Source organism: Venturia canescens, chromosome 2 (genome assembly GCF_019457755.1).
Source record: "Venturia canescens isolate UGA chromosome 2, ASM1945775v1, whole genome shotgun sequence".
NCBI classification, from domain to species: Eukaryota; Metazoa; Arthropoda; class Insecta; order Hymenoptera; family Ichneumonidae; genus Venturia; species Venturia canescens.
Window position 1 is genome coordinate 29,665,225 of NC_057422.1, and position 21,111 is coordinate 29,686,335.

General features: G+C 37.6%; 1 protein-coding gene across 5 annotated transcripts in view; it reads left to right on the forward strand.

Annotated features, from left to right (window-relative positions):
- Positions 1–21,111, forward strand: part of LOC122406617 (solute carrier family 23 member 2) — a 1,354,473-nt gene that overhangs the window by 654,864 nt on the left and 678,498 nt on the right. The window lies entirely within an intron of this gene.

Here is a 21,111-nt window from a genome sequence, read left to right on the forward strand (position 1 = left end):
AAAGTTGTCAAAAGTCATGATGTTACATTAAAATGGCATAGCGCACATTGCATTCAGCAATTCTGTAAGTTTCTGGGGATGTTGGTAGGCATTATATTTGATCGCATCCAAAACTGAGCAACAGTAGACTTATTCGAATGAATTTTTTTTATAATAATTCCATATTTGTAGTTTGCAAAGTGGAAATACTCAACATACATGTCATTCCATAAGTTTTGTTATCAAAATTTGTGTTTGCATACAGCATTCCCAAGATACGACTTTTCATATCATCAGCAAAATAAGCATCCAAAGACTTTTTGGAAGAAGTTTCAAAATTTATTACTCGACAGACCAGGTGGAAAAAGTATAACAACACTTATATCAACACCAGAAACTGTTTTAAGAATCTGATATACAAAATGTGCGATTGATGATCATAGTCGGAAACCACTTGAATCATGTTACCACAATCAGCATGAAGAAATAGTAGAAAATTATAGGACACATATTAGGCAACCAATTAATACTATGTATCGATCCGCTGCAAACCGATGGAGTCAAAACAAGGATCGGAAAGAGCAGAGCCAAACTCAATAGGAAGCAAAATGTGGGAATATTCAAAAATACCGATGACACAAGAAATAAATTAGAAAACATTTATTCGATTGGAGTTTCTTACATTATATATACTAACAGTTCCGTGTGTTCTTGTTTTATTAATTATCAACCATAATATTTCAGATCGCAAAAAGAAAATTTGACGTTATAGGCTGACGAACATTTTTTCTTACAACTTCCAGACCTATTTTTGATAAACTGATTTGCCTTATTTATATTATTCACTAACTATGCGAACGTTTGCTACATTTGTCCCACACTTCGTAACGTCAAACCCCGGCCGGTTCGTTACCACACAGCTATCAAAGGGAACTCGTATATATGACCTACATTATTACACATGATATGTAATCACGCAACTGATGATATATTTACACTGGACAATATTCCGCGAACTCTGGTTTAATTGAAAGATTATCTCAGTTGACACTTATTTTCCAATCGAACGAAATAATGAAATCTTGAAAAGCTTCGTTGACATATATGAATCGCGCATTTTTTTATATGTTTTATTTGCACACACAGATCACAGTCTACATTTACGCGGCCGCTTTTATACCGGTTTAGTATACCACGAGTTTTAACAAAATATACATTAACCAATTTTCACTAACCATTTTCATTTATTAATTAGAGTCCGCACACAACAGCACTTTGGGGATCATAACCTCACCTGTCAAAATGACGTTCAGTACGAAAACAAGTCTCGGGTGGTTTCGGATGTGCGTATCGATGTATTGATATCATATAACCTATTTACAAATGATATATGATAAACTTATTTTCAGTCAAAGGAATTAATGAAATCTTAAAAAGTTTCGTCGACATGCACCGCGTATTTTTTTATTTTATTCTTTTTCACACACAGATCACAGACTACATTTACGCGACTGCTTTTATACCGGTTTAGTTTAGCATTCCACAGGTTTTAGTACTATGCACTTCGTTAGATGACGAAAGTTTTGTTTATTTATCCCACACGCATTTCATGATGTCAAAACTCCGTTTGTTTATACGATGATCGAAAACTGACGCGTGGTTTATATATATATATATATATATATAATATAATATCCATGGAGTCTGAGCGCGGTCGGGGTACGACTCAAAAGTTAGAAGGCCTAAAATGGTGAACAGGCATTCTGTATAACGCATATATAGATATACAGAATGCCTGTTCGCTATTTTAGGCCTTCTAACTATTGAGTCTTACCCCGACCGCGCTCAGACTCCGTGAATATTATATTATATATATATATATATAAACCATGTGCTATTTTAGGCCTTCTAACACTTGAGCCTCACCCGCGGTCGGCCTAGCAGCTGGAGGAGCCGACATCGTTGAGCCAATCAGAATGCGTAGAGGCAACAACTCTACTACCACTAACTACGTCAAAACGCGTATACGTATACGTCGAACTCGTGATGTGTCAGTAACTTTTGCATAATCTTGAGCCCGTGCAAAGTTTTTTCTCAGCAATTACGCCACCGATCGTGTTGATTTTGGGCGCAATCGAAAGAGAATTTCTTAATTAGCTGAAAGTTCAATTTTCAAAGCCTCAGATGACTCATAACTTCGGTAATTCAAAAAAATCACTTGCCAATTTTACCCCCACCACGGCGAATCGTTTTATTCAGAGAAAGTATACTCGGCGAGAGCCTCGGGCCAGCAGACGACAGGGCTGTCAATGTACTTGTCCCGAGACTCTACCGAGTCTCTTGATTATTTTGCGTCTAGCTCTGGCACGTAGGGTAAAGAGGCCTTGTTCTACTCTACCATCCACAGGGCTTCATTTTGCATCGTGGGTAAAAAGGCCTTACTCCATTACACCTGACACTTAGCATTCTTTCGAAGGCTAGACATTATCTCACGGCTAACTATTTTACACCTGAGGTTTAAAGACCTGGCTTTGCTACAGTTGTTATCATGAATTCTTCCGAAGGACGGATATTATTTCTTAGCATGTCTGAATGATGAATTCTTCAGAAGGTTGTCTGTTATTTCCTTATTATTTTTATGCTGAGAAGAAAAAGGTAAGAGGTGATCTCTCACACTCCAAAAAGGTAATGAAGACTATGAGATTTTTCAAAAAAAAAAAAAAAAATAGCTAGTATAAATAATAATGAACGAAGAGTAATAATTATTGTTTATTAACATAATTCTGATTATTATTCCAAAAGTTAATTGAAAAGAATCAGGTTACTTTTTAAGAAAGTCATTCAGATTAACATTTTTTATTCTTGTTTTTATGAACGTGAACGAATATAAATATAGAGCATTCGATTTTGACAATCATTTCTCATTATGGATCCGCGGTGGAAACATCCATGGACCTCCATAATTTGCGGACCTACTGGTTGTGGCAAAACTTTTTTCGTAAAAAAATTTTTCAAATACATTCACGAAATGGCTGACGTTCGTTTCGATCGAAGACTTTTTTATTACTCTGAATAGCAACCTGGTTATTCAGAGTATGGTAATAAAATCGAATTTCGCGAGGGATTGCCGCAATCTGGTGACTATTCAGCAGATCAGCGTCCTAAACTTATTGTAATCGATGATTTAATGCGTGAGGCCTCAAATAATAGCATTGTAGATTTATTCACAAAGGGGAGTCATCATAAAAATCTGAGCGTCATTTTCATAACTCAAAACATATTTCATCAAGGACGCGGACAGAGAGATATTTCTTTAAACACGAATTATATCGTTATTTTTAAAAATCCTCGAGACCGCGCCCAAATACAACATCTTGCCAGGCAGGTTTATCCAGAAAATCCTCGTTTTTTGCAAGAAGTATATTTTGATGCTACGTCTGCCCCTCATGGCTATTTATTACTCGATCTCAAACAATCGACACCCGATAATTGCCGATTTCGCGCATGCGTATTTCCTGATGATCAATATAATAACGTTTATTTACCAAAAAAAAAAATGAAAAAGCTCGACACATCTCGCGATGTTCCAGATAATGCGTTTGTAATGGCAGCGCGAGGAAGTCTCGGTAAAAAACATGTTATAATTTTACGAGCACTTTGCTATTTTACACAAAATCAACTACGACAGATTTTACGAATAATCGAACCAGCATTAATCCGGATAATCTGTGAATGTGCGCTCAATTTATTGCTCGGTAATGTGAACCTCAAAACTAGTGAAAGACGTCGACTGCGAAAATATGCAGTACTGATTCGCCGCTTAGCTGAAAAACGAAGAAATTGGAAAACTAAAAGACGTTTCATCATCAATCGCTGTACTGCTTTTCTCAAGTTTCTCTTTGTTTCGGTATTGAAATATTTTGAGCATGGAACACGCGAGGAAAATGGTTCTCATTCCACATGATGATCTACATCGTCTTGGAGAAAAACAACAGAAATCCACTGACGAAACGCTTTCTCCTCCTCTAACAACATCTCTGAGCAGTGTTCAAACGAGGGGAACTCCTCTTACTCGTTTGGACTCCGAAATGGCTGAAATTTTGAATTCTACATCGTATGCTAGTGATAGAGATAAATCTACAGCATATCTACAGATTTTACATAGATATCTGAATCTCACTACACATTCAAAGTACGATGAGAAAAATAAATTGAATACTTCCGCAAAAACGGATGAAACTTCGGAAAAACATGAAATGGATGCGGATGAAGATCATGATACATCGGAACAATCAGCTGAGATGAGATCGCGATTAAACGACACTTTTATTATCGACAGTGTTCCAAAAAAATTTCACCCAAAGGCTAAAATGTTATTGCGCAATCTTCATAGAAATACCTCACCCTCAAAAAGAATGAGTTGGGATGCGAACGGCGTGGTATCTATAGGTAGTACCAAAATTCCTAATTCCTCATCAATGATGCGATGCGTGCTAGAAAACGAGTTAAACCGACGGATCGTGCTCATTTCGCTGAACATCTCCGAAAGATACAGATGCCTCGAGAATTTATTGGTAACCCTGAGGTACTTCAAGAGCCTACAATCATCGAAGCGTCAACGCTCCACAAACGCGTCATCTCCCCAGAGATTGCTGATATAACTTCAGATACAAGTAGTAGTGAGTACGAGGAGACGGACGCAACTGGGTTTCAACAAAGACATGGCCGCTCGAGTAAAAAACGAATTATTTGGAGATCGTTAAAACTATGAAACGATTCAAATCGATCTATTATAATCCCTCCCACCCTGCATCCTTTTCTAACGCTGAAAATTTGAAAAACGTAAAAGGTATTGACAAAAATAAAGTCGAGCCGTGGTTAGAGAGTCAAGACGCTTATACCAGACATCGGCTTATCCGACGTCGATTTCCTCGACGTACGTATAATGTGAATAATATTGATGATGTATGGGAAGCTGATCTGGCGGACCTCCGTTCTATCGCGACATACAACGATGGCTACAAATATATTTTAGTTGTAATCGATGTGTTGAGTAAATTTGCCTGGATCGAGCCGCTGCTTGATAAAACATGCGGAAGTGTGTCTCAGGGGTTTGCACGGGTACTTTCACACTCAAATCCTAGATTTCCCCTTCTTTTACAAACAGATCGCGATCGAGAATTCACGGGATCTCCATTCCAACATTTTTTAGCACAAAAAAAAATTAATTTCCGTACAGCGCGTAATCCCAATATCAAAGCATCGATTGCTGAACGATTCAATAGCACACTTAAAAACCGAATGTGGCGATACTTTACATACACGCGAAACAAGCGTTATATCGATGTTTTGCAAAAATTCGCACATGCGTATAATCAGACGCGTCACTCTGGCACACGAATGCGACCTTCTGAAGTGACTTTAGAAAATTGCTAGCCTAGCTCGTGAAAATCTCGCGCGCCGATATAATTCTTCGAGAAAAAAATTTAATATTGAATTGCCTAAATACAGTGTAGGAGACTTGGTGCGTATCAGTAGTACAGAAGCTGCGTTCGCGAAAGGTTACGAAAGTGGATGGACTCGAGAGATATTCAAAATACAGCGAATATCAAGGAACCATCATCCAGTCGTATATATTTTAGACGATTTAAACAACGAGCCCATTGACGGAATCTTTTACTCGCAAGAATTATCTCGCGTTCGTTCGGAATAAAGAAATTCTAAAATTACTGACTCTGCAAAATGAATTTTAGAGACAAAGAATTTTTCTTCGTCGTACTGCCTAGTAACAGCAGTACACGATATTTTCCTAGGAATGCCCCTACAAAATTCAACACCAAGTTACTACGCCATCTTCACCTAGATGGAGTGTGGGGAGTAGCTGTCAAAGAAATAAGTTATCCAATGAGTTTCTATCACGTTCCGCGAACACCGCATACTGTAACTTTTGAACACGGTGATTATGATAAGTCTGGTCGGAGTGATCATAGTAATCGTTTAGAAGAAACGGATCTTATTCCGAGCGGCGTGTATCGTACTATCAATACTTTACTTGATACGATAAATAATTTACCTTGTATAATGGAACATTTAGAATTTACCCAAAAACATAATGGATATGTTAAAGTTTCACGAAAATGTGATGAGCCGAGGTACCACGGGTTTCATATGTCTCCTTCAATTGCAAAAATGTTAGGATTCGGTGAAGTTACTGAGGAGTGTTATCGCCCTGCGTCTCTAGCTCGTGCAATCCCGCATAGTCTGTTCGTATACTCAGATATTTGCGAATCCTATATAATTGGAGACGTCCAAGCACCATTATTATCAAAAGTTTCCATAGAAGTCGAAGATGAATATGTTTATGGAGCGAACAGAACTGTACACTTCCCTTCTCCACGATACATCCCTCTTATACGCCATGAAATCCACACGATCGAAATCGATATAAGAGACGAATTTGGACAACCAATTCCATTCGAGGAGGGGACGTTGACCGTGACGCTACATTTTAAGCGCTTACAATAAATAACTGATGGAACATTACTTCGACGACGAGGATGCTCTGCTGGAATATGGGCGTCGCGGCTATGGTGGAATCAGTCACGTCTATGTCGGTGCCCCAAACCAACGAGGAAACGGAATCGAAAGAATAATCAAATACCTGTCACCGTACTCCCAGAGGAGGAGAAAAAAAATCCAGAAACGGACGACAAGAGTGAAGATTCATTTATGAGTTGGTTCCCCTGTATAAATTTTCCTCAAAACGAAGTTCTCATTTGAAGGAATAGAAACTATTCATGAGCATTATAACTCTGCGATATGCCTCTGTTATGAATTCAGATATAAAGTGAAAAAGTATATCTTTTCGCCATTCTTCAATTTGCTAACGGAGCATGAACACACAACAAATTCGAGACGCTCTACGTTATTTACCGATTGCGACTACTGGAGTATTTCCGGCTGATGAAATTCCTCGTACTTGGACAAGGCCTGCTGGAATAATTGTGAACACAGATGAACACTCAAAACCTGGCGAGCACTGGGTCGCAATGTACGTCGATCGAAATGGAAGCGGATGGTACTTCGATAGTTACGGATTACCACCAATCATTCCACAACACCTCGAACGACTCCGGAGAAATTGCAAGTTCTTCCGCTTCAACGTTAAGCAACTCCAAAGTGATTCTTCAGACGTTTGTGGCCAATTTTGTGTTATTTTTTTGCACCTTATGTCTTGTGGTTTTGGTATGGATAAATTCAACAATCTCTTCTCTGATAATCCCTGAAAAAATGATGAAATAGTGCGTCAATATTATAAAGCCTTCGCATCCCGTCGGATAAATAACAGTGTTCGTAAAAATTATATGATGAGTGGTGGTGGTGGTAGTTTCACGGATCGTAGATTTGCTTGTACACAAAGATGTTGTACGCGTAAATAAAAGAATGCAGCGCGTCAACTACATAAACAATATTGTAATCATAATAAATATGTGGGTTTTTTCAAATATTTTGTAAACCATTAATTTATTTAGAATATGAGTGAAAAATAAAAAAAACAATATAAATGTATTCAACAGTATTATTCGACCCACTACTCCCAAAGAGAAAAAAAGAAAAAAGTAGAAAACATACAGGTATGGTACTTCTCACACTATCCCCCTCCTTCCCTCTCTCACCTGTCCACCAAGCTATTTAACTGTGGAGTGTAAAAAAATAGCTTGGAGTGGGTAGGTGTTGTGGTGGGGGGAAGGAGTGGAGATAGGAGTGGGGGGCGCCATACCTGTATGTAGTCTACTGATGGGAGATAACCATTACTGAACGTGAAGATTTCGATTTTCACATATCGTGTAAAAATTTGTCAAGTTCGCAATGCACAAAAAGTAGTCAAATCAAATCATAAGTCACAGCACGAATGCTGTTGAAAAATTGGAGACAAGTACATTTATGTTTTGTCACCTAGACAGTAGTCTCAGTGAACCCTATATGACACTCATGTAGTTCAAAACACAAATGCACGATGATTTATTATAAGAAGTTCGATCTATTCTCTCGAAACTTGGTTCAAATGAGAAATTCATTACTAAAGGTTATAAAAAAACCATTTCAAACGTAATAAATAAAAAAAATTGAATCTGCTAAATCTTGGTAATGTATGAAAAACGTTTGGTTCAAATGAACAAAATGTTGTCAAATAAATGCAAAAGTGACGAGTACATCGGATGACGAATGAAAAAAATTAAAAACATAATGATATGTAAAAAAAATTTACGAAACCAACTGTAAATAATTTCAACACAATTAAGAAAAGCTTTCACAAATCTTGAAAAAAACATTATATTTAGAAAAAATACAAATCCGTAATTATATTGTAAAGGAATAGAAATTCAAATAGAACGTGAGAAATTCATTCCTACGGGAAGTATCTGGAACCTGAAAAAGTTCTAGTGAACCAAAAAGTTTCCAAAAAATCGAATCAAAGGTAAAAGTCATTTGTTACTCTATGGTGGCAGAGACTTAGAAGAAAATCGATTCTTCTCAGACTTTCAGGATCCCTTAGTATTCACAATATTCGACGCCGATTTCGTGTCGGTACAAATTATGTTTAAATATGTGCTAAAAGTACTTGTCCGGCTCATCACTTTTCATTCAAATTGCTCATTCAAATAAAAATCAGGGTTCTTTTAGATCTGATGAATCATATGTATGTCTAACAGAGGGAGTTCCGAAAATTATCTCCAAGAGATTTTAACTTAATTCCATTCATTATAAAAAATCCAAACAAATTTTTCTGTAATATCAAGAGACTCGGTAGAGTCTCGGGACAAGTACATTGACAGCCCTGTCGTCTGCTGGCCCGAGACTCTCGCCGAGACTATACTTTCTCTGAATAAAACGATTCGCCGTGGTGGGGGTAAAATTGGCATGTGATTTTATTGAATTACGAAGCTCAGGAGCCATTTAGCAACTTGAAAATTGAAGTTTAAGCCAATTGAGTAATTCTCTTTCGATTCCGCCCTAAATCAGCATGATCGGTGTTGTAATTGCTGAGAAAAAACCTTGCACGGGCTCAAGATTATGCAAAAGTTACCAACATATTCAAGAATTTATGCGTCTGTATTTATAAACACCATCAAAGGCACTTTGATGCTCTCGAGTTTCTGATTGGTTGGATCTGACGACATCCATTTTTACACGTTGTGATTGGTTGTTGAAATTAGTTGTTAATGATTGGAAATCTGACGTCAACTTCAGAACGTAGCACACGGCGCAGCACAGCTGGTAACAGCAGTCATAAATTCGACCGTATACATATATATATGTACAAACCATGTGTCAGTTTTTGATCGTATGAACAGAGTTTCGACATTACGAAGTGCGTGCGGGATCAATAAAAAAATAATTTTCGTCATCTAAAGAAGTGCATATTACTATTTATTTTGTTATTTGTGATATAAAAAAAACTTAAAACAAATTTTTTTAAAAATTGTAAAAAAAATTATTTTATAAAAAAAAATACAGAACAATTCGGAAAAAATTTCATAAATCTTGAAAAAACATTATATTAAAACAAAAACTAATCTGTATCTATTTTTTAAGTTGTCAAAAGAATCAAATAACAAGTAAAAAATGAAAAACCGAAAAATCGGTCTTGAAATCATTTTAGAAACCGATGCCTCATTCTTCTTATTAGATTCGAACAGCTAAATCAACTGAAAAAAATTCCATCTAATTTACGTGCGGCATTAAAATTTATTATATTAATTCGAGGCCAAGTATTTTCTAATGAATTGAAAAAAGTTACCACTTGAATTACGTGCAGCATTAAAATTTATGATATCAATCGGTGGACAAGTATTTTATTAGTAACTCCAAATTTTGACATTATTAAATTCTTCTAAGATGCTTTTAAATCCAAAAAAATCGAATGAAAGCTAGTCATATGTTACTCTATGGTGGCAGACACTTATAAGAAAATCAATTCTTCTCAGACTTTCAGGATCCTCTGGTATTATTCACAAAATTCGACGTCGATTGGATCGATACAAATTATGTTTAAATATGTGTTAAAAGTACTTGTCCGGCCCATCACTTTCCGTTTAAATTGTTCATCCCAATAATAATCAGTGCTTGTCTAGAACTGATGGATCACAAGTATCCATGCAGAGGGAATTGAGAGAATTATCTTCATGTAATTTTTACGTAATTGTACTAATTTAATAAAAAAAGCAAAGAAATTGTTCTGCAATATACAAGGGATATTATTGTCCATTGATAAATGAAAATAATTGTACATAATATATATGTTCAAGTTTAAAAAATAATTCTCCAGTTTGTATTCAATGACGGCAATTTTTGCTTCTCACTTATTCTTCCAGAAAACGAATTCCATTCGGAATAAGAACTAACCTATACTATGATTAAGAACATTAAACTAATAATGAATCGCATTTCAATAAATGTTTAACCGGATTCTGCCATACAATTCCATTTTTTCATGATTGATTTTTATTTAAATGAATAGTGATGGGCCGGACAAGTACTTTTAACACATATTTAAACATAATTTGTATCGATCCAATCGACGTCGAATTTTGTGAATAATACCAGAGGATCCTGAAAGTCTGAGAAGAATTGATTTTTTTATAAGTGTCTGCCACCATAGAGTAACATATGACTAGCTTTCATTTGATTTTTTTGGATTTAAAAGCATCTTAGAAGAATTTAATAATGTCAAAATTTGGAGTTACTAATAAAATACTTGTCCACCGATTGATATCATAAATTTTAATGCTGCACGTAATTCAAGTGGTAACTTTTTTCAATTCATTAGAAAATACTTGGCCTCGAATTAATATAATAAATTTTAATGCCGCACGTAAATTAGATGGAATTTTTTTCAGTTGATTTAGCTGTTCGAATCTAATAAGAAGAATGAGGCATCGGTTTCCAAAATGATTTCAAGACCGATTTTTCGGTTTTTCATTTTTTACTTGTTATTTGATTCTTTTGACACTTTAAAAAATAGATACAGATTAGTTTTTGTTTTAATATAATGTTTTTCCAAGATTTTTTATTATGCCAGAACTCAAAGCAGCAAAAAAGACTAAGCGAACTTTATTCAACAGAGCAACAGAATTTAAAGACGTTTAACGTACCTGCATTGGTTTTGAAGGAAAACCATTTCAGGACAATTTAGAAATGAATTTAGAAATTCGAAAACTCAGAAAGGAATAGAAAAAGGAACATCGAAGTATTTAAAAAAGCTGAAGACTTTTGTGATGAATTTTCTAGATTACATGATACGGTTGGAGTAAATGATTTGAATGATTGGCACACACGCTGCAACACAGAAATATCAAAGTTTGGAAGTATTCGCTGTATATCAGTCATACAAACTTCAATACTATTTGAAAAGGAACTCTTAAAAACTTGCCGAACCAAGTTTCATTAGATATTACCATAGTCAAAGATAAGGGGTGATCCGTCGCATATATATTTATCCACAGAAATTTCAGAGTTCGCAGGTATCTGCTGCGATTCAATGTATCTGCGCAATGAGCTTCGAAGACAGCAATTTCAAATCTATCCATAAATGAGCAACTGAAGACTTTTATAATCAATTTTTTACTTCATATATATGTTACGGTTAGAGTCAAAATGTAAAATGAATGGCACAGTATAAAAATTGTATAGTTTGCAGATTTTCGCTGTATTTCAATGATCCGAATCTACAGCATTATAATGAAAAGTTGTCAAAAGTCATGATGTTGCATTAAAATGACATAGCGCACATTGCATTCAGAAATTCTGTAAGTTTCTGGGGATGTTGATAGGCATTATATTTGATCGCATCCAAAACTGAGCAACAGTAGACTTATCGGAATGAATTTTTTTTATAATAATTCCATTTTTGTAGTTTGCAAAGTGGAAATACTCAACATACATGTCATTCTATAAGTTTTGTTATCAAAATTTGTGTTTGCATACCACATTCCTAAGATACGACTTTTCATATCATTAGCAAAAAAAGCATCCAAAGGCTTTCTGGAACAAGTTTCCAAATTTATCACTCGACAGACCTAATGGGAAAAGAATAACTACCCAGTATACCAAGACCAGAAATTTTTTTGAAAATCTGATTTACAAAATGTGCAATTCAAGATTATGGTTAGAAACCTTTCGAATTATGTTACCACAATCATCATGAAGAAGGAGTAGAAAATCATAGGACACATATTAGGGAACGAATTAATAATATGTATCGATCCTCTGCCAACTGATGGGGTGAAAACAAGGATCGGAGAGGGCAGAGCCAAACTGAATATCAAGCAAAATATGAGGATGTTTAAAAATAATGATGACACAAGAAATAAATTAGAAAACATTTATTCAAGTAAAGTTTCTAATATCATTCTAACAGTTCCGTGTGTTTTTGTTCTATTTATTCGTATGTATAACCTATTTACACATGATATATAACCACGCCAGTGACGATATATTCGCACTGGACAATATTTCTCGTAATCTGGTTTAATTGAAGGATTATTTCAGTCAACACTTATTTCCAATCGATCGAAATAATGAAATCTTGAAAAGTTTCGTTGACATATGCATCGCGCATTTTTTATATTCTTTTTCACACACACATCACAGACTACATTTACGCGGCCGCTTTGATACCTGTTTAGTATATCACAAATAACAAAATAAATAGTAATATGCACTTCTTCAGATGACGAAAATTATTTTTTTATTGATCCCGCACGCACTTCGTAATTTCGAAACTGTTCATGCGATCAAAAACTGACACATGGTTTGTACATATATATATATAACGGTACTCTATTGTGTTAGACCACCCTGTTACGCGTAGATTCGAGCTTCTTATAGAGTAAAGGAGCAGGCATGAAAGAAAAACAAGAGTGAGAGGAAAGATCTGTGAAGAAACAAAAAGTTTATTCAAAAATGTTGTTTTATGAGTAGTGTACAAAAGAGAATTTTGGTTCACGCAAAGGGACTTTTCCTTATTGCTTTTGGTATTTTTCTTTTATAAAAAATATGATCGCACGCTAATGACTTGATTTCGCCTTTAAAGATTGATTTCGCCTTTCAAACAACAATTTTCACAATTACGGATAAATTTCGCAAATACTGAATTTGGTTTTGGAATTAAAGAATTAACTTTCGCAAATTAAAGAATTAACTTTCGCAAATTAAAAAATAAATTTCGCAAATTAAAGAATAAATTTCGCCAATTAAAGAAGTGATTTCCCAAATTAAAGAATTGATTTCGCAAATTAAGGAATTGATTTCGTAAATTAAGGAATTGTTTTCGCAAATTAAAGAATTAATTTCGCAAATTAAAGAATTGATTTCGAGTTTTGCAATTCAATTATTCAATTCTCGCAATTAAATTTTAATTTCGCACGCAGTTTAAAATTTTATGATTTCATACAAAAGTCAAGTAGATCTTAATTGTTTGCCTTAAACGTTGGCACCTATCAACCGGAATTCAGTCCACCCAGGAATCTTAAGGCAGAACGAACCCGAACTGCCCCCGCCCTCCTGGCATGAAAGGAAGGATTCCCCCAAGAATCTTGTGACCGAACGGAGCTGAACGGTCACCGCCCTCTTGGCAGGAAAAGGATGGGTAATCTGGCAGAAATCTTGGTCCAGAACGAAATCGAACTGTCCCCGCCCTTCTGGTCAGATCGGTGCCCCAGAGTGGAAATCTTGAACCCAAACGGAGTCGAATGGGGCCTGCCCTTCCAAACTGAGTCGGTGGTAGTCTACGTTTTGCAAGGCGGATTCTGAGTTACGAAGTCAGAATCGGCTGGAGAAATTGCGTATGCGGATCTGAGTTGCTTAGTCTCAGATCGGCGTGCGTAAGCGAGTCAAGCGTGACGAGGGCAAGACTGGCTGCTGAGACTCGCTCTCGATGCCTTTTTATACTCGGCCGATACAACAACGCGAAATAATCATAATAAATTGGCGGGCTCGTGAGATTTCTGATTCGCTCGCTTATTAAGATCTCGAACCTTCGTTTCGTGTTAAAATTCCTTGTTGGCTAATTTTATCCTCGGTGTGCTTCGCTATTGGTGTTTTAATTGCGACCAATCGTAAATTTTTGTTTTAATGAACTGCGCTTGTGCGACAATTCACAATCGCCAATGGAAACTCTACGATTTTCCCATTGGTTATTTGAGAAATTTGCCTATTAGCTGATTTCTTTGATTGGCTTTTACTAGCCTGGTCGCAGTGACGCGCGAAACCTATTTAAATTTGTAACATTGTATCATTTTATTTATTTTAAATGGTGAATTGACATCTTATTAAACACGATTGTTCGGCATCTCGTGGTCGAACTGTAACATTCCTTCCCTCCCACTCATCTCATTATTCGTCATACTCGTCTCACACTCATACTTTCATTCACAGACGCAGGACCATTTTCATGGCTCTAGTCACAATGTAGATTATATTATAAGAAAATGGGTGGCTTATCTTAATAATTGTCAAAAGATCCCTCGTTGGCTCTTTCCTATGTTCCGGGGCTTCCTCACAGCTCTCAGATTAGCGATGTGTTTTTGGGAGCCAGGCAAGTTCGCCGATTATGCAGTACGCCTGGCGAAATGTTGGTCGATGATTGTAGACGAGCGATATTGGAGGTGATAGTCCGTCGACGGCCCCGGAACGAAAGAGAGCGAATTCCAGCGATAATTTGCGAGGACCGCCGATCAGGAGTAATAGATCATGCGCAAGCGATTCTTCTGACAATTATAGAGAGGGATCTCCGAACGCGCGAAACTTTTACATTTTAAAATGTATCATTTGCGAAACGGCTCGTCACAAATTTGAAATAATTGCTTTGAAATGATTTGATAATTTTTGTTATGTTTTCAAATGAATTTGCTCTGAAATTGCCATGGGTTAGTTCGCACGGAAATTCTTTATACATTTCAGTCTTTTGTCATTAAAGAGAACTGAATTATTTAATGAAATTTTTTGAAAATTGGTTCTTCTGGTGATCTACGTGGCGCGGGTCGATAAGCGAGCCCGTAATATTTTCAGTAAAATTTTGACGAAAAATACATCTTTTGTTGCGGAAACCAACGTTATAAGCCGAAAATCATATTACAGCCCACGAGACGCATTTCTTCACTCTCTTGGGTTCCTATTACACAAAACATATTAGAAGATAAGGGGGAAAATCACCAACGTGGAAGAAGAAACCAGTGCCGAAATATTTCCAGTACAATTTTGACGAAAAATAGATCTTATTTCGTGGAAACCAACGTTATAAGCCGAAAATCATATTATGGCCCACAACACGCATTTCTTCATGCTCTTGGATTCCCAATAGACAAAACATATTAGAAGACAAGGAGAAAAATCACCAAAGTCCAAGACCAAACCAGTGCCGAAATATTTTCAGTACAATTTTGAAGAAAAATTGGTCTTTTACGTGGTTATAAACTGAAATTCATTTCGCGGGCCTCATCCCGGATTCCTCCATGCTGTTGAGTTCCTAATAGGCATAACATATTAGAGTATAAGGAAAAAAATGGCCAAAGTTCAAGAGCAGACTTGTGACGAAATATTTTCACTACAATTTTTACGCAAAATTGGTCTTTTATGGTGGAAACCAACTTTATAATCCGAACATCATACCTAGGGAAAATAAGATTGGGAAAAGTACATTGATGGTCCCTTATTTGCTGATAATTTCATGAAAAAGATTATCCCATAAAAAATGTTCGTATGAGAATGGAATCTATAAAAATGTACTAAGCAAATAATTCATAGAAATTTATACTAAAATCCTATAACCGTCATAACATAAATGAGGAACTTTTGAGAAAAAAGGCGTGATATCAAACCATAAACTTCCCCTAGGGAAAAAAAGGTTGGGACAAGTACTTTGATGGTCTCTTGTTTCTGGATGACATAGAAAAAAGATTTAGAACCAGGAAAAAAATTCTATAGAAATAATAAACGAAAAATTGAAAAGTTCAAAAAAATTCAACAAAAATAAAAAACAATCGAAAAAATTCTGTAAAGAAAAATAAAATATTTCAAAAAAATTCATAAATATTGAAGACATTGAAAAATGTACTATCCAATTTACATGTAGTATAAAAATGTATGATATCGATTGGAGGCCAAGTTTTTATTGATAATTTGGAATATTTATCCAACAAATTGGAAACTTTAATGAAATTCATGATAATTATTTTCACGAAAAAACTTAATGAAAAAAAAGTCATAACGGAAGTTACGTGCAGTACTATAATGTATTATATCAATTCGAGATCAAGTATTTATCAGTTATTCGAAATATAATCTCCGGCGACAAATGAGCGTTGAGAATCCTTGTCGGGCTCACAACGTTTTATCAAAATTACTAAAAAATTAATGGAAATAAAATCATTAAAAATTCACATGAAAGTCATTCGTTACTTCAACAAAGTACACACTTTAAAGAATCGATTCCCCTCCGACTTTCAGGATCCCCTGGTATTATTCACAACATTCAACTTCGATTGGATCGGTACAAATTATGTTCAAATACGTCTTAAACGTACTTGTCCGGCCCATCACTTTTTATTCAAATTGCTCATTCGAAAATAAATCAGAGCTGTTCTATAATGACAAATATATATAACTGTTTATTTTCCCTATGCGGGGTACAGTGCGGACTCCCGCTCCGCTCACATTTTCGCCACTTCCATCCTCATTCCTTAAACTTTACCTTATTCTAATTCTATCTTCTTTTTTCCTTCGCCATTGCCAAGCCTCCACCCGAGACCGAGAGAGAGAGAGAGAGGGAGCCAGTCACTCCCCTTCATATTTCATCCTCCATACATTTCTCCATACACACCTCTCCATTCACGCCTCGACTTCCGTTTCCGCCGCACTTTCTCTAAACCGCCCTCCATTTTTCTAACTTCTCCAGCCATTCCTCACCGTCCCCTTCGTCTCCCAGCACCTTCTCCCTCATCTCCTGCCATCCCTTCTCCTTACCCCATCCTGTGCACTCTTCCCAGACATGTTCCCACGTCTCTTCCTCTGCCCCACACTTCCTGCAGAGCCTTTTCTCCGCCACCTCCCAATACAAGGTCCCTCTCATTTCTTCCCCCAACCTAAACCTCGCCATCCTCTGCCATCTCCCCTCCTCCCATCCCTTCTTCAGGTATCCCGGTACCCCCCTCCCTTTCACGAACGTATACTCCTTATTTCCCTTCGCCTCTACTACTTTTCTCCACCTTTCTTCGTCTTGCCCTCTCCTTTCCCCCATGACTAATTCCTCTCCTCTCATTTCCCCCTCCATCCACCTCCTCTCCACTTCCTCTACGCTCCAACCCTTTCTCTCATAAAACTTCCTCCTCTCCTCCTCCCATCCTCCGCACCATCCATTTGTTCGCGCCCTCTTCCTCATCTCTGCCCTACACCTTCTTGCTAGCTCTCCCCCTCTTCCTTCTTCCAGTTTCCTCTCATACGCCCAAGCCCTCATCCCTGCCCTTCCCCTCAGCGCGTCCTTCTGCAGCTCTTCCCTCAGCTGATATCCCGGTACCCTTCTCGACACCCCCAGCACCCACCTCATAAACCGCTCGTGTACCCGTTCCACCGTTTCCCTCTCTTTCCATCCCCAAATTTCCACCCCATAGCTCATCACCGGCCACACCAACTTGTCGAACAGCCACAACCTCCTTCCCCCGCTTCCAGCCCCTCTTTCACTCCCATTACCATGCCCCCCTTTGCCCTGCCTCTTCCCCTACTTCTCCTCGCGTCCTGTACCTCCCATCTGTAGCCTTTTTTCCACTGCTCCTTGATCCCATCCCACCCCTTCCTATCCACCCACGTCTCAATTAACACCACAACATCCCAGTTCCTTAACCTCTCCCAGAACTCCTTGTCCTTGTTTTTTACTCCCGCCACATTCCAAAATCCTATCTTTTTAACGCGTTCTTTCCCTTTCCCTTTTATCCTCCCTCGTCCTACCCCTTGCCCATATTCCCCCCTCTTTATCCCCTTCTTATCCCCCTCTGCCTCTTCCCTTACTCGTTTCCCTCCGTCTCTCTCCAACCCTCTGCCACCTCATCCCACGTTCTCAATTCGCCCTCGACCCACATATTCATGTATCCTACCCTCACTCTCTTTCCCTTCCTTCTCTCCTTGTTCGCGTCCCTCTCCACTAGCCACTTCACCCTTCTCTCCATCTGTGTCAGATCGTCCTCCACCCTCTCCTTCTCGCTCTTCAGCTTCCACTTGGCCTTCATTATTTGCGCCTTACTCTCTATCCCTTCCAGCTCCACTATCACCATCCCTCTTCCCTCTCTGCTCACCCCCCCAACCCTCCTCTGCCCTTTCACCCCTCCTTCTATCCCCATCTTGTTCCAGATCCTCACAATTTTCCCCTCCCAATCCTCCCCCTCACTCATTTTCACCCCTTTCACTGAGACATTACTTCTTCTTTTCTCTCTCTCACTTTTGTCTAGCCTTATGTCCATTTCCCTCACTTTTCTCTCTACACCCTCCATCCTCGGCTCTTCTACCTGTCCCCTTGCCCCCCCGCTCCTGTCTTCTTTGACGCCCTCTTCCACTCCCTTCATCCTCCCTTCCAACCCCTCTATCCTCTCCATCATCCTCCCTTTATCCTCCTCCCACCTCCTCATCAGCTCCTCCCTCTCTCTCCTCGCCTCCTTTACTAACTCCTCTACTTTCCTCTCAAACCCTTTCGCCATCTCCTCCACCCTCCTTTCCACCTTTTCCACTTCTCTCCCCACTGCCTCCCCAATCTTTTCTGTCATTACCCTCCACATTTCTTCCCTACCTCCTCCTTTCTCCGGTGAGCGTTGCACCACCTTGCTCTTCTTGAACGCGTCCCTCCATTCCTCCACCCTCTCCTCTTCCTCTTTTTCGTCACTTCCCCCCGCTTTCCTCTTTCCCGCGAATAGCTCCTTCAAGTTTCCCTCGCTATACGTTCTCTCCCTTGACAGCGCCACAGCCTTAAGCGGTCTACCTTTTCTTTTCCCCTCTACTTCCCTCTTTGCCCTCGCTTCGTCCCCCATTCCTTCTTCCTTCCTAATCCACTCTTTCTCCTTTGCCGTCCTTTCCTTCGTCGATTCCCACTTTCTTCCTTACCTACCTCTTCCTGCTTTATCCACCTGTCTCGTCTGCTTCTACCTTATCGCCCACCTTTCCTCCTTATCCTTACCTTTCCTGCCAGCCTTTTAATTTCCCCGCTAGTTGCTCTACTCTCACTTCCTATCCTTCTGCTCTTCCTAACCTCCAATTCCTCCCTTCTGTCGCCCTCTTTCACCTCTATTATTCTTTTACCCCGGCCGCTTCGTCCCCTATTTTACCGCCTTTTTTACCACCTTACGCACTCTTGCACTTCCTTCCGCCCAATCTCCTTGCTCTCCTTTTCCTTTATTTTCCCGCACCGTCACTTATTATTCACTCTCTCCACTGTCGCCGGAAACGGGAGTCAATAATGACAAATATAATAAAATGGATAAAAATAAAAATAATATCTCCAAGTAATTTGAACTTGATTGTTCGCAAGTTCGTATAGCAATATCCACTTCTCATTTTCTTCAGTGAACACATACCATTCGGTAAGAACCAATGAAAATGAGAAATAATCAGGCGCATTACTAGAAATTTTCGAACCTACTCAGCCATGCAATGTTTTTTTATCTATAGTCACGTACACATTTTGATAAATATCACTAATCGAGTACGACATGTGGATTCCTGGAATTTGTAGAAAAATGGTTTTGTTGTGAATTATGACTCCATATAATATAAATACATTAATCAACTTCATTTTTTCATTTTCGTTTCATTTTGACAAGAGCGATTCGAAGGAAAATTAATTTCTCGGGAATTACTGTTCCTTAATATTAACACATTGATTAACTTCGTTTTTGATTTTTTTTCGAATGAGCAATTTGAATAAAAAGTGATGGGCCGGACAAGTACGTTTAAGACGTATTTGAACATAATTTGTACCGATCCAATCGAAGTTGAATGTTGTGAATAATACCAGGGGATCCTGAAAGTCGGAGGGGAATCGATTCTTTACAGTGTGTATCTTGTTGAAGTAACGAATGACTTTCATGTGAATTTTTAATGATTTTATTTCCATTAATTTTTTAGTAATTTTGATAAAACGTTGTGAGCCCGACAAGGATTCTCAACGCTCATTTGTCGCCGGAGATTATATTTCGAATAACTGATAAATACTTGACCTCGAATTGATATAATTCATTTTAGTACTGCACGTAACTTCCGTTATGACTTTTTTTTCATTAACTTTTTTCTTGAAAATAATTATCACGAATTTCAATTAAAGTTTGCGATTTGTTCGATAAATATTTCAAATTATCAATAAAAACTTGGCCTCCAATTGATATCATACATTTTTATACTGCATGTAACTTGGATAGTTTATTTTTCAATTTGTCCAATATTTATGAATTTTTTTGAAGTTTTCAATTTTTCGTTTATTATTTCTATAGAATTTTTTTCCTGGTTCTGAATCTTTTTTCTATGTCATCCAGAAACAAGAGACCTTCAATGTACTTGTCCCAACCTTTTTTTCCCTAGGGGAAGTTTATGGTTTGATATCACGCCTTTTTTCTCAAAAGTTCCTCATTTATGTTATGACGGTTATAGGATTTTAGTATAAATTTCTATGAATTAATTGCTTAGTACATTTTTATAGATTCCATTCTCATACGAACATTATTTATGGGATAATCTTTTTCATGAAATTATCAGCAAATAAGGGACCATCAATGTACTTTTCCCAATCTTATTTTTCCTGTGTATGATGTTCGGCTTATAAAGTTGGTTTCCACCATAAAAAACCAATTTTTCGTAAAAATTGTAGTGAAAATATTTCGTCACAAGTCTGCCCTTGAACTTTGGCGATTTTTTTTCCTCATACTCTAATATGTTATGCCTATTAGGAACTCAACAGCATGGAGGAATCCGGGATGAGGCCCGAGAAATGAATTTCGGTTTATAATGTTGGTTTCCACGTAAAAGACCAATTTTTCTTCAAAATTGTACTGAAAATATTTCGGCACTGGTTTGGTCTTGGACTTTGGTGATTTTTCT